Source organism: Palaemon carinicauda, chromosome 15 (genome assembly GCF_036898095.1).
Source record: "Palaemon carinicauda isolate YSFRI2023 chromosome 15, ASM3689809v2, whole genome shotgun sequence".
In the NCBI taxonomy this organism is placed as follows: domain Eukaryota; kingdom Metazoa; phylum Arthropoda; class Malacostraca; order Decapoda; family Palaemonidae; genus Palaemon; species Palaemon carinicauda.
In genome coordinates this window covers 132,179,931-132,194,419 of record NC_090739.1, presented here as the reverse complement: position 1 = coordinate 132,194,419, position 14,489 = coordinate 132,179,931, and the positions used below count along the sequence as shown (strand labels likewise).

Genomic DNA, 14,489 nt, shown 5'->3' with positions numbered 1-14,489 from the left:
TTGCTGTTACAAACTCGGTAACTTTATTAATCTTTCTTTAACTTTTTCCACGTCGAGACAAACTCCTCGAATAACTTCACAGAAGTGGGGTAGGGAGACTAGAATAAGGGGAGAGGAGGGGGGAGGGTGGGGGGTTGTGTCTTGAAGAATACGAGGACATAAGAAGGACAAGGCAAAAACTGGGAGGAAGGATGATCAGACAACTCAAAAGGAGGGCGTGGCTGACAGTGTGTTTACATACACACATTACGTATGCAAGTAATACATAAGACATTACTTTTCACTAGATCATATGATTTGGAAGATGCTACAATCAAAGAACTGTATAAGTTATAATGAAAATGTTTCGTTAGATGATTGATAGGAACCCCGCGGTGAAGTAGTTCACTCGACTTCAGTGGAGGGTTGGATTTAAACCCAAAACAAGTAAGTAAAGACCCATACATATACATATATATAAAGAGTATATATATATATAGGTCTATATATATATATATATATATATAGATAGATAGATAGATAGAGAGAGAGAGAGAGAGAGAGAGAGAGAGAGAGAGAGAGATGTAATTGTAATGTTTTCTTAATGCCAAAAATGAACTTTAATTTTGGCATTGGTTTACGCTTATATTCAGCGGAAACCGCATTCACTTATAACTTACGACGACCAACCAGTGCGCCGTTTCATAATTCAGAATCACAACACGACGACACCCAGACAACGAAAACCATCAATTATCGATTACGAGCTACCTTTCTCGCATCGAATTTAGCCTTACGGTGAATATAAAGACTAGCTGAAGAACATTACTTGGCAAAGAACAGAGGCAATATAAGAACATAAAGAAATATCTGATACCCAAAGTTTTTCTTCGCTGAATAAATAAACACACGAAGACGTAAGATAGTTCTTGTGGAGAATATAATATACTGTACAACAGTGGACCAAATATTTACTCATGAGCCATCCTAACCCGTATCTGTACAATCTATATCATTATTATTACTATGTGCTAAGCTACAACCCTTGTTGGAAAAGCAGAATGCTATAAGCCTGAGGGCTCCAACAGGGAAAATAGCCCAGTGTTTAAGTACATTACTTTGTTGATAAACATCATTGGAAATGTTTGGGAATGTCATACATTCTTTTGAAGATTCCTTACAAAAATAATACATCAAACCTGAAATCTAACATTACAATTAGCAAGAAAGATACGTGAAGTACTTTTCCATCAACAGCTCCTAAAAGTTAGTTTGTTAAATAACTCGCAAAATAAAGTTCAATTAAAAAAAAATAATAATAAAAAAAAGCAGTAGCATCCTTTGTCGGCAAGAGGCAAATGTCAGCCCTCAGCTTCTGGCATCCCTCGGTCAATCCGGGAAACAAGGCAGCTTAACAGACCGGACTTTTCAATGAAATTTAAATGAGATGCAACCTGCATGAGACATTCTTCAACTGGAGTCTGTCATCAATTCTCTTCAGGCGGAGGGAGAGTCTCTCTCTCTCTCTCTCTCTCTCTCTCTCTCTCTCTCTCGTCCAGAAGTGTTTGTTTGTTATTATATTTAGTATATTACATAATTTACCTACTGGCAACTATTATTGAAGGTTCTCTCTCTCTCTCTCTCTCTCTCTCTCTCTCTCTCTCTCTTCCGGGACTAAGGACTTACCGACACACGTCAAACCATACAAAGAGTATCTGTTATACTATACTTAGAATACTTTTTTCTTACGTGACTTGCAAGTTTGACGTATAAGCGATATGAGAGAGAGAGAGAGAGAGAGAGAGAGAGAGGAGAGAGAGAGAGAGAGAAACTATTAAAATCACAATAATATCGGATGGAATTTGGTCCATAAGAACCGGAATTAGGACTGGTAAAGGAGAAAAATTATACGCTGAAGTAATTTAATAGATTGGATAGTAATTTGGAACGGGAATAGAAAAAAAAGATAGCTTAACTGCGAGTGTAGTTATAAGCCAAGAAAACACTGCAAAGACCCTTTAATATTGCACATAGCGCAACGTATGAGGTAGTCTGCGGTAACTAACCCCTTTAGGTGAGGGGGACAAATTGGTTGCCAAAGTTAGCGTGAACCTATGCCATATTTGTTTAAAGACCAGCTCTTTTATCCTTAATACTTTCAGCAAGTGTTATAGAATATTTTCAGCAAGTGTTATATAACACCTTAAAACTTTCAGCAAGTGTTATATAACACCTTAAAACTTTCAGCAAGTGTTATATAACACCTTAAAACTTTCAGCAAGTGTTATATAACACCTTAATACTTTCAGCAAGTGTTATAAAATACTTTCAGCAAGTGTTATAAAATACTTTAATACTTTCAGCAAGTGTTATAGCACTCCTTAATACTTTCAGCAAGTATTATAGAACTCATTAATACTTTCAGCAAGTGTTATAGAATACTTTCAGCAAGTGTTATAGAACGCCTTAATACTTTCAGCAAGTGTTATAGAACGCCTTAATACTTTCAGCCAGTGTTATATAACTCCTAAATATTTCCAGCAAGTGTTATAGAACTCCTTAATACTTTCAGCAAGTGTTATAGAATGCTTTCAACAAGTGTTATATAACGCCCTAATTCTTTCAGCAAGTGTTATATAACGCCCTAATTCTTTCAGCAAGTGTTATATAACGCCCTAATTCTTTCAGCAAGTGTTATATAACGCCCTAATTCTTTCAGCAAGTGTTATATAACTCCTTAATTCTTTCGGCAAGTGTTATAGAACTCCTTAATACTTTCAGCAAGTGTTATAGACCTCCTTAATATTTTCAGCAAGTGTTATAGAAGTCCTTAAAGTATAGAACTCCTTAATACTTTTAGCAAGAGTTATATAACTAAGTTGAAATAAAGGCTACTAGGCGGCTAAGAAATTAAAAAAAAAAAAAATGTCTCCTTTGACCACGAGACGAATAATAATGGATTCCAACGACCGGGTGAGATCCCTATAAAAATTAAGGCCGACCTTCACCAGTTGCCAAAGATAACTTCCTTGCAAGATTCGAAATGACTTCAAGAACGGTATATACAATTACTAGGATAAGAATACTTGTCACTAATATCCGCGTTATGTTATATATATATATATATATATATATAATATATATATATATATAATATATATATATATAATATATATATATATAATATATATATATATATATATATATAACGTAGGTCTAAAACAAGGTAAAACTACTAAGGTCAATAAACTACTCATATACTAGAAATTTCGTCGTGTGTTAACATTATTACCAGAAGGAGACAGAATTACTAAGTTATACAATAACCCAAATGCCCTGGAAACCCTTCATTCATTACTGTAACTCGAATTATTCGTTGGCCAAACGCTTCTACCTAAGCCCACCCGGGGCTAACTATTCAATAAATGGTCATATGTGGCAACTCGGTAACGGACAGATGAAGCCAACGTCAACTGTCGCTCACTTACCAGGACATACGTACGGGCAAGGAGATAACATAAGTGGGGGGGGGATAACAAGAGAACAATAGTGGTCCTAATTTTTGTTTGGTATGAAAAACAATTTAAAATCTATGGATATGGAATATAAAACTCAGAAAAAATCGGAATTACTTCATACCACTTATTTCCCCATTCAAATTGAGGTTGCCATTTTCAATGAAGATAACATAAGAGACTGGAAGTGATTATTTCGACATGATTTATTACGATTTTAAGCTTTGGCTCTAAAGCACTTTAATGAAAGCTACAATATACTAACGTGTGCATGGAAAAACAAATTTCATTTTATTTAAACCCAGTTATCAACTAGATTGAAACTATATACATATATATATATATATATATACAACACACACGTGTGTGGTTGTGTGAACAAAGTAAGAGAAAAATAACCAACAAGCATTTCAAGATATTTCCATACCTTAACAAAACATAATTCCATCCAAATTTATGTAAAATCAAGAGAGCCCATTTTCCATCTATCTATTTCCCCCCGGCATTTAGTATCCCATTAAGAGGATGACCAAGTATCGGAATTATGCAAATGGCTCCAAAGGAAGATTTGAACTCGCTGTCCAGTAGTTACACCAAGTTCCACTATGTACCTAAAAACAACTTGCTAGGAGACTCAGCACCTGAAAACAACTTGCTAGGAGACTCAGCACCTGAAAACAACTTGCTAGGAGACTCCGCAATTACGCTTCACGTTCACACGATTCCGTCAAAACATATTTTAAAAGAAAAAAAAAGAAAAATTCTACGTCCGGCTGCCAAAAGGGAAATTGGCAAACCATGTCGCAACAGACAAATAATTAAAATTGACGCAAAGTCTATTGACAATAACAAGATCAGGTCAATTGTTCTTTTGAGAGAGAGAGAGAGAGAGAGAGAGAGAGAGAGAGAGAAACCATGTCCCTCAGTATTAAAAGTCTACCGACAATAATATGATCATGTCAATTATTCTTTTGAGAGAGAGAGAGAGAGAGAGAGAGAGAGAGAGAAACCATGTTTCTCAGTATTTAAAAGCATCCTCAATCTCCACTAGGGGGTTGTGAGGAAAAAGAGGCTATAAGAATAAGGTGGAGGGGGGGGGGAGGGAGGAAAGGGGGAATTGTTGTAAGAAGTCACCCGGCATTTCCATTCAAAGTTCTTCCTCAGTGCAAAGTTTGAAAAGAGGATTTTAAAGTTGCCGAGAAGTATTCTATACAACTTTTTCATTCTTTCCCTTTCGCACTCGAAAACTTACATCATGGTCTACAAGCCATTAATGGTTTGCTCAGGTGTTTGGGAAGGGAGGGAGAGGGGGGAGGGAGGGGGAGAAGGAGGGGGGAGGGAGAGGGGGAAGAGGGAACTTTGAAGCAAGTGGTCAAGCAAGTAATAGACCAGCATGAGACGGCTGCTTTTATGAAGATAGGCTAACAAGCCATTCCAACTACTGGAGAGAGAGAGAGAGAGAGAGAGAGAGAGAGAGGGGGGGGAACAAACACAGCGAGAGAGAACAGAAAGAGAGAGAGACAGAGAGAGAGAGAGAGAGAGAGAGAGAGAGAGAACACAGAGAGAGAGAACACAGAGAGAGAGAGAGAGAACACAGAGAGAGAGAGAGAGAACACAGAGAGAGAGAGAGAGAGAGAGAGAGAGAGACTAACACCTAGTATGTTGTAACTTGGCCACAGCCCTACTATTGATATCTTATCAGATAACTGGAGGTCGAACTCCACTTTAACAGGAGTACTATTAATTAAGGATCACACCTATCGCAGACTTGGGAGGGTAAAAGGTTACGAAAAAGATGACGATATATAATAATAATAATAATAATAATAGTAATAATAATAATTAATAAATAAAAACTCCAAGAGGTTGATAGTTTTCCTTATATGTGACAAAGTTCAATTTACAATAGCTACATTAGTAAAAAAGAAAAAAATCTACTGCAAAGACTAACAATTTAATCTAACAGTCACTAGAATTTTTTTTTCAATTGAAAAAATTCACTAAAACGGCAGATGATTCAACTTTAAAAGGCCATTAGAAAATGTGACGTCTATTAAATATTACCATTACGAAGTTGATACTTGGCAAGGACAAACGCAATACATAAATGAATAATATATATATATATATATATCTATATATATATATATATATATATACATACATACATACATACATACATACATACATACATACATACATACATACATACATACATACATACATACATACATACATTACATACATATATATATATATATATATATATGGTAACTCCAAAGTCACTTTCAAGATAACAAACAGAGAAGTATGTGCTAACATGAACCCTTATCTTTCGTTGTGGTCCTAAACTGGATAAATTGTAAACATCCGTAAGATTATCTTATTATCTCCTGACTATCACAAATCCTAGACTGCTGATTTTCACCAATCTACTAAAAAATTAATCAAAACCTTTCATATTTATCAGAATTATTTTGAAAGATAAAATTCACAGAAGGAAGAAACTAACATCGTTGTTTTACTTGCCTTCAAAAATTTATGTACGAAAAATAAAAAAAGAAAAAGAAATCGTTATTAAATTTACGGATGAACTCTTCAGTTTAAAAAAAAATGTCCCATTCACATCATAGGACACAAACCATTAAAAACAGATGTGAGAAGTACTGCCTACACAGATTGGACATTTTATTAGAGAAAGAGAGAGAGAGAGAGAGAGAGAGAGAGAGAGAGAGAGAGGAAAAGTAAGTTAGGTGATGTTGTGGGCGTTTAAAACATAAAAGACAACTAACTGTGTCGAGTAAACATCAATTGTCCATCGCTCAGGGTAACAGAACGAAAAACATCACTAGGAATGGAATCCAAACGTAAGCAACTAATATCACAAGGTGATGGTGATTAATAAATTGATAGGATAAGGAAGAATTAACCGTAAAAACACACTGCCACACTATACCAGCACAATGCAGGTTAGTAACATTACATACACAGAATCGACTAGTGGACAGATAGTAAACATATCATTTCTACACATGCTTACATCATTGGTCACTCGCCGCAACCACCACCTGTCGATTCAATGAAACCAACGAATTACCAAGCTAAAGGTGTCCCAGATATACCGATGGGTCTTCGAGTCAACAAAATTGTACCAGAGAGAGAGAGAGAGAGAGAGAGAGAGAGAAATTTATAAACAAAATTAAACCAGAGAGAAATAAACAAAATCACACCAGAGAGAAATTATAAACAAAATTAAACCAGAGAGAGAGAGAGAGAGAGAGAGAGAGAGAATTATAAACAAAATTAAACCAGAGAGAGAGAGAATTATAAATTAAAATTAAAAAAAAAAGAGAGAGAGAGAGAGAGAGAGAGAGAGAGAGAGAGAGTTGACACATGGCTTCAAGAGAAATTATAAACAAAATTAAACGAGAGAGAGAGAGAGAGAGAGAGAGAGAGAGAGAGAGATTGACACACCGCCTCATGAGAAATCCCAGTCACGCTTAAGAATTTCCAAATAATTAAAACTTAATACCTTCCAGCCAGTTGAATAACAATTAACTATGCATGACACATCGCGAGCAATTCAACGCAAGTACAAGATTCGTTCCCAACTTCAAGATACAGAGAAAAATTACCGACAACAACAACTCTTGAAATCATCACTTTCAACTTCAAGCATGGCAATAGTGGAGGATTCCCTTGGATCGAGTAGCCAGCAACAAAATGTCGGTGCAATATCTTTATTCATAATTCTGTAATAACTAAAACAAAACTAGTTTAATTCGTATATCTTCCTGTTTGACATATTTTAATTTCAAAACATAGTTTCATTTATAATTCACTTGGACATATTTTAATTTCTCAAGGAAAAATCGTGGTGTGAAAATTCCATTGTAAATGCATTTTTTTCTTTGTATAATCTATAATGCATAATGATAATAATTCAACGGTGTAGCAATAAACAATGAGCATTTTAGCTAACGAATACACCTCATTAAAGTAAAGGAAAGAGCATCTATCTATATAAAATTTTCCAAAGTCTGGATCAAGTTAAAGCCAAAGTAAAACATTTAAACGAAATATAAGTTTCCCATTAGATCGAAACTCCAACGTAAACCGAGACAAGGGGAGACTTTTCACCTTGGATTTAATAGCAACAACAAGGCAATACCAGATTCCGTCATTTAACAAACACCGACTCAACAATGAGCGACTATTATCTTTCTGGGGGACGAGAGAGAGAGAGAGAGAGAGAGAGAGAGAGAGAGAGAGAGTTATTATTCGCTACTCACCGCAGGTAATGGAAGTAACGGAGGAAGAAGGGGGTTGGGGAATGATGTAGTGAGAGGGAGGGAAGGAGGGGTTCATTCCTAAGTCCCAGAAGGGATGTGTATGGAGAGGGTGGTGGCAAAACGGCTGCTTCTGCTAGGGCCACCCCCCCCCCCTCCCATCCCCCCTACCTAATGTGACTCCTCTTGCGTCATCAGGCCAACGCCGATTTGTGACTCAGTGAGTTGCCACATCAGCAATTTTTACTTCCCCCACGCATTTCTTCGGAGGCCCCCATTTTCTTTCGGGGATCCCCTCCTGAGCGCTCTCTCTCTCTCTCTCTCTCTCTCTCTCTCTCTCTCTCTTTGTTCTTTCGAATCATTCCAAGGCCTTTTCTTCCGGCTCTCGGCGAGGAGGCCCCGTCTCCTCTCCTCCCCAAAACCTCCCACATTAATCTGATCACTTGAGAGATGAAGTGAAAGGTGGGGGATAGGGGGGGAGGGTCACCTCAACCCCCCCCCCTCTCCCAACCTACGGGAACCTCAAATTTCTTCTTCCTATTCTTCCGACGTATTTGCAGGCTGGCCATGCACACAGCTTTAATTGGAGGTAAATGACGACGAATCCCCCAGTGTGCAATTTTGATAGCGCAGGCCCGTGAATTAATGGGATGTCTGTAGCATGATCTGTTTCGCCTATGTTCATATTACTGCATACTCGGGCACACTATTCTATCTTATTTCTCTTCCTCTTGTTTTGTTTAAGTTTTTTTATAGTTTATGTAGGAAATATGTCTTAATATTGTTATTGTTCTTAAAATATAATTTCCCATGTTTCCTTTCCTCACTGGGCTATTTTCCGTTTCTTGCCCTCCTGGGGCCCCGGGCCATAAGCCCGTTTTTTCCCACAAGGGTTGTAGCTTAGCAATATTAATAACAACATGATCCGATCTTGTGTCACCTATAAACCAATTTCAAGCGGGGTTAAGGGCCTTCCCTAAAGTTGAAATTGAACGCATGTTCATGATGATTGCCGTATCCATTCAAATCTCCAAAATAAGATGTGCATTATGCTGAGCCCTCTTGACGTCATTGGGGCATTACAAGAAAGTCGTCATTTCACATTCAACAATAGCGAGATAATTCACTGCCATTCATGACGCATAAATCAATGAAGAAATAGCTTTCAGATCACGTGTAATCTAATGGTGGAAATATCTATATCGGGATAACCTTAATTCAAGAACACTTGATATGCGTGTGGAGAGAGAGAGAGAGAGAGAGAGAGAGAGAGAGAGAGAATCCGGGGTCACTGCAAAGTGAACTTTATAATTGTCCGGGGAAAAGGTAAAATAATCCACCTCTCACGTAAATATTACAATCGTGTTATATAGTATTACAGGCAAAGCGTATTTCGGGAAATTTACGCACAACTCATAAACCATGCGTATCCTGGAGAGAGAGAGAGAGAGAGAGAGAGAGAGAGAGAGAGAGAGCATTGTTACGGTAGCTAGAACTGCGTCAACTGCTGGGGGGAAAAATTTTAAACCGTTTGACCTTTGCACTACGATGTCCCTTCAAGGACGCCCAAAAAGCCAACGTGAACCCTTCCAGTGGCGACTGGGGAGTTGGAGTGCTTGCAAGTACACACGAAGGATTTGCTTAACCGACACTTGGGATCAAAGAAAGATGAAGGTATTGCTTACTTAAAACTTATCTACTGGAAGTTATTAGACTAAGACTCTAGTATAGTTGTTATGATCTAAATTATACTTTCATTTGCAACATGTTTAATAATTTTGACGAGGAGTGTTTAACAGGAAACAATCTCATTTCTCTTCCTCTTATTTTGTTAATTTTAGTCTATGTTTAAAATATTTATTACAATGTTGTTAATGTTCTTAAAATATCTTATTTTAATGGTGTTAGTGTTCTTAAAATATTTTAATGTTACTGTTCTAAAAATATCTTATTTGAAATGTTGTTACTGTCCTTAAAACATCTTATATTAATGTAAACTACTTATTTCCTTGATTCCTTTAATAACAAGGCTATTTCCCTATTACCTGTTCTTGAAATATCTTATTTTAATGGTGTTAAGTGTTCTTAACATATCTTATTTTAATGTTATTGTTCTTAAAATAGCTTATTTTAATGTCGTCACTGGCCTTAAAATATATTGTTTTAATTGTAAACTTCCCATTTCCTTGTTTCCTTTCCTAACTAGGCTATTTTCCCTGTTGGAGCCTCTAGGCTTATAGCATCCTGCTTTCCCAACTAGGGTCGTGGCTTAACAAATATAACAACAATAATAATAATAATAATAATAACGTAATTTTCTTCTAATTATGTAAATATAATTTACTACCTTAAAATTTAAACACTTAAAGAATGGGGGAAGGTGAAATGGAAACTAGGCCACAGTCAACACCACCAATACTGGAACTAGTACTATTACTATCACTGATTAAGCTACCTACACCACATCATTATTATTATTACTAGCCAAGATACAACCCTAGCTGGAAAAGCCAGATGCTATAAGCCCAAGGTCTCCAACAGGGAAAAATAGCTCAGAGAGGAAATGAAATAAATAAATGATGAAATCATATTAACAATAAATCATTCTAAAAACAGTAACGACGTCAAAACAGAAATGTCATACAGTATATAAACTATAAAAAAACTTATGTCAGCCTGTTCAACAAAAAAACATTTGCTGCAAATTTAAGCTTTTAAAGTTCTACTGATTCTACCACCCGGTTAGGTAGATCATTCCACAACTTGGTCACAGCTGGAATAAAACGTCTAGAATACTGTGTAGTATTGAGCCTCATAAGGATCATCGTGGACACACACCATTACGAGGCAGTTCGTTTCAATGATCGCCCCTCAGCAAGAATGCCACCCGAAACGGTAACCAATTGCACAACGACAGCAGAGAGACAGACAGACAGGCAGACCTCTTGCGTCAAAGAGCATAAAAACCGTGGGAGAGCGGATTTCCCATCGGCTTGATAACAACAGCGTCAGTAATATGTGAAAGGGTTTTCTTTTCCAAGACGGCCCACTTAGTTATACGAAAAGATTTCCGACCTATAACTGGAAAAATGTATTTCAAACTAGCATTTGCTGGAAAGGGGGAGTTTATGTTGGTCTTTCTTAGACGTTTATTATAATTATTAATTGCTAAGCTACAGCCCTAGTTAATAAAGCAGGATGCTACAAGCGGAAGGGCTCCAACAGAGAAAATAGCCCAGTGAGGACAGGAAACAAGGACAAAATTAATTTCAGAACAATAACATTAAAATAAATACGTTTGTCAAAACCGCGTTATTGAAACCCTTCGAAAAAAAAAGTATTCAACTTCTTGAAAGGCTTTTGTATCATCATTCATTCCGATGTCGAGTGTGAGCTTATTATACAATCTTGTAATATTATACACTTAAGCTCAAGACCACACAGTTTAGGTACATATTCGTTTTAAAACTTGACATGATCTGTTGGTTGCACCATGTGTAGCAATTCTCTTCAATGTTTTGGAAGTATGGGCCAATAAAACGGAAAACACATGACAGAATTAATTCATAACCACGATAAAATATATAGAATCTAACTGGCCTGTATTTTGTCTCCTGAAAATTTGTGTTAATGGGTTAAAAAATGAATGCGTCACGCATCGCTCACATTAGCAACATCGACAAGACTAGGAAAAGTTTAATCCTTTTGTAATGAGTCAGCAATTCTATTGTCACCGAGAGATTATTTTAACATTGCGTATTTACACAACGTCTTCGCCCTAATTCATATCATAATTTGTAATTCATATCATAACAATTTATAAGTCTAGAAAACTGTACGGCCCAATCATACTAGCTCAACTATCTGTTGTGAAGCAATTGCCATTCAAAAGTCTCTAATAGTTGCTATTACCGATGAAGACCAAACAACCAAAACCCAAAATCCTTATACCAAGTAAGCTCCTAGCCCATCCCCACCCCTTTTTACATAAAAGAACCAACAAGGGATAAAAGACGTACACGATAAGTTCCGTGGACTGGAGTACACGCGGGGAAGCTTTGTCTAATCGTACCTAGTTCGTACGAAGCCACTGCACGGCATTGTGAGATTTTTAAAATCAAACAAATAAATAAAACGTAATACTATTCTATAAAGATTACGGGTTAAATAACAATAAATCACAATTACCATTTAAATAAACACAAAGACAAGGCAATAGGAGAATAAATTGACTACAACTTTGATAATGTTAGTGTAACTATGACAATATGCACAGAAAAAAAGAGGCACCACTATCTCAATATGGCAACACCCTTCCACAGTGATATACGCAACTACTGGTGTTACCAACGCGTGATTACCACATTATAGTCGTTACCTTGGAGCGCGGCCTAAGTCAACGGAAACTCTCTCAAATTGGCATGCAAGATTATATTACATCACGTACTGCCAAAAATGTCAGATGGTGACATTTACAAAGCTCAGAATATCGAAACAATTTAAGTCCCCGGAGATTTCGGAGAAATATGGGGGGGGGGGGTTAGTAGGGGGTACTTGGGAGGGAGGCGGTGTTAAGAGACAAGTGATGCGTTTGCTGGTTTATTACAGCTTCACTCGACTTCTCCCTCCTCCCCCAACAGTCTCTCTCTCTCTCTCTCTCTCTCTCTCTCTCTCTCTCTCTCTCTCTCTCTCTCTCTCTCTCTCTCTCTCTCTCTCTCTCCCCACACCTACCACCCCCGCACGTTTCCTAAAGTGTTACTTTCTTTCCTCAATGAGTTACTTTCAAACGACACTAACGATGAAACTTGCCTCAGCCTACCGTAATGTCGAACAATCGTTGTATGTTCGAAAATTGTGTACCTTAGTATTTGCATATTCGGAACATAAATTAGCATATACAAAATCACTTATACGAGTAAAAATCATACTATAACATACTTTTTCGATATGCAGGTTATATTTTCCAAGATTGAGTATTCAATATGCACTGGAACTAGGACAATTTGAAGGGTTAAATACAGTTTCATCACATTTGCCTATAATATTGCCACTGAATAAGCTTCCTAAAATTTAAAACCTAAATTCTGTAGCCTGAAATTGTGTTAATTCTTGTAGAATTAACCTTACGAATACATTTAAATAACTACCAAAACACTATTGTAACCAGGTAAAGTCCGTAATATAAAACTTCAACTATACTTAAATAAATGAACAAAAAAAAAATCAAGATTAACAACCAGATTTTTTAAAACGAGAAATCAAACCACGCTCTCATAACTTACCGGAGGTCAAATCAAATAACTCCCAAAAAAACTTCATAAGTCTATAATAAGCACAGCACGTGATCCAAAAAATTTAGTATATATATACACCAACAAACAAATGTCACGCTTTTTTTAAAAACAAGGCGTCCTTGGCACTTCACGAAATCCCCCCACGATACAGACACCACAACGAACCACTACAAGACTGCTGACTGAACGAATAAGTCTGTGTAACCCCAAACTCACCAAGCAAACTCTCACACCGACGTACGAACACACGTCGTTAGGGTACATCACAGAAGGTGAAATTTACTTCTGGATTATTTACATTTCTACCGCGAGGGATTTCGAATTTTAAAAAAGTATATGAACGTAATGCTGAGGGTGATTGCCTATAATTCAGCGAAGAAATATCTTACGATATCACCGACAGTTTGCGAAAAGTAATTAATATCAACAATTGTGGCAACACTCATCCCCCAGAAATCGACTAACCGGTCACCCCAACCGCCTTGCTTTGCCCGGGTAAGAGAGAGAAAGAGAGAGAAAAAAAGCAAGACCTTGTAACCTCTGTCTATATTCCCTCCCCCTCACCGACATCGTGTGTTCAAACCCTACTTTTGTAAAGCCTAATGCAATCCGTTGTTTTGTATCTAAGAGAGATTCTAGTTGAGATAACATTAAACTTTCATTCTTGTAGAGGAAATTGAACGTCCTAGAAACTCAATAACACTAGGTTCCGGAAAGGATTCCAAGTATCGAGGTTACGAGTAACAGCCGAGAGACTTGGGAATTTCGCCTCTACAGCCCCCACCTGCAGGGGAGAAAACCCACCGCCTCTTCATTCTTACTAATTAAGCATCAATCACCTTCCAGAAATCACAACTCATGAAAAACAAGCGCTTAATTGTTGCATCAACTCGGCTTCTATATTTTTCTGGGTGTGATTTAACCATTTCATTTAAAGGCGTTTGAAGTCTCGGAGCTTAAAACCCCGTTAGAGCATCGTCCTGATGCCATCATATGACTCCATTTGTTTACTTGGTTGCTGTCCGGAAATTTTAATATTTTCAGCTCTAAAATCATCAGGGCTTTATATAAATAGCAAACAGATAATGATTATCAAAAGTTATACCTACGTAAGCATTTACTGCAGACGATCACCTATTTGCCAGGAAAATTCAGCGACATTGCGCAAAAATTCTTGTGTTCCTCGCTCGCTACGGCCGAAGATGTCGAGTGGCAGAATTTACTGTTGCCATACCAACTCTCTTATTTACGTTTACCACGTTCTATGTATTTTTGTTGGTTTGAAATTTTAAAAGTGAGTTCTCTAAATAAAATGGAACAGTTCTGGCGAATAAAAAAAACAAATAAAAAGTTCCTTGCGTTACCAAAATATAAAAATCCAGTGCATATTTTCGCCATCCAACACCCAAGCC

General features: G+C 37.0%; 1 protein-coding gene across 4 annotated transcripts in view; it reads right to left on the bottom strand.

Moving 5' to 3' along the window:
* CtBP (C-terminal binding protein) overlaps nucleotides 1-13,273 on the bottom strand; it is a 138,604-nt gene extending 125,331 nt beyond the window's left edge. For all 4 annotated transcript variants that reach the window (XM_068388682.1, XM_068388685.1, XM_068388683.1 and 1 more), the window contains exon 1: nucleotides 13,066-13,273. The gene's annotated coding sequence lies outside the window, so the exon portion shown is untranslated. The remainder of the gene's footprint in view (nucleotides 1-13,065) is intronic.
* Between the last annotated feature and the right edge of the window lie 1,216 nt (nucleotides 13,274-14,489).